Genomic DNA, 610 nt, shown 5'->3' on the forward strand with positions numbered 1-610 from the left:
TGAGAGAGAAAGGAGGGTGGGAGTGGCAACCGCTTTCCCATATCTAGAGGTGGTCTTCATGGGGAACAGCGCATCAGGAGCCCAGGAATCTACCCCGGCTCCTGATTCCGGGGTGGTCGGCTGCAGCCTGGTCATTATTCCTGCACCCCCACCCGGTACCAGCCTGCCCGCTCTCGCTCCAGCAACCCCATCCGGAGGTGGTGTCACACCTGGCGCCTCATACCAGCAGCTCCGGAGCTCCTGTTTTGCTCTGAAGTCATTAGCTCCATGGCTGTCTGGGCAGGCTGGCCACACCGAACCGAGAGCGAGGAGACCGCACCCCCTTGTCCCTCAGCCCCTGTCATAATGGAGACGTTCTAGCTGATGTCTAATCTAGCGCGCGGCTGAAATAAGGTTTCCTTCTCTCCGCTCCCTCCCCACAGCAACAGAACCTACCCCTAAGAAACGGAGGCGGGGCCAAGCCGAAATGGGGCGGGGCAGAGGCCAGGGGTCCGTGGGGCCTGTTCTTGGGGTGGCCCAGAGCAAGGGCAAGTTTCACCCGGGACCCGCCCAGCTGGCCGGGAGCCAGTAGCCGGGAAGGGCCGGCTGGCGCGAGCACCGCCCACCCCGA

This window comes from Colobus angolensis, unplaced genomic scaffold (assembly GCF_000951035.1).
Source record: "Colobus angolensis palliatus isolate OR3802 unplaced genomic scaffold, Cang.pa_1.0 Scaffold124, whole genome shotgun sequence".
NCBI classification, from domain to species: domain Eukaryota; kingdom Metazoa; phylum Chordata; class Mammalia; order Primates; family Cercopithecidae; genus Colobus; species Colobus angolensis.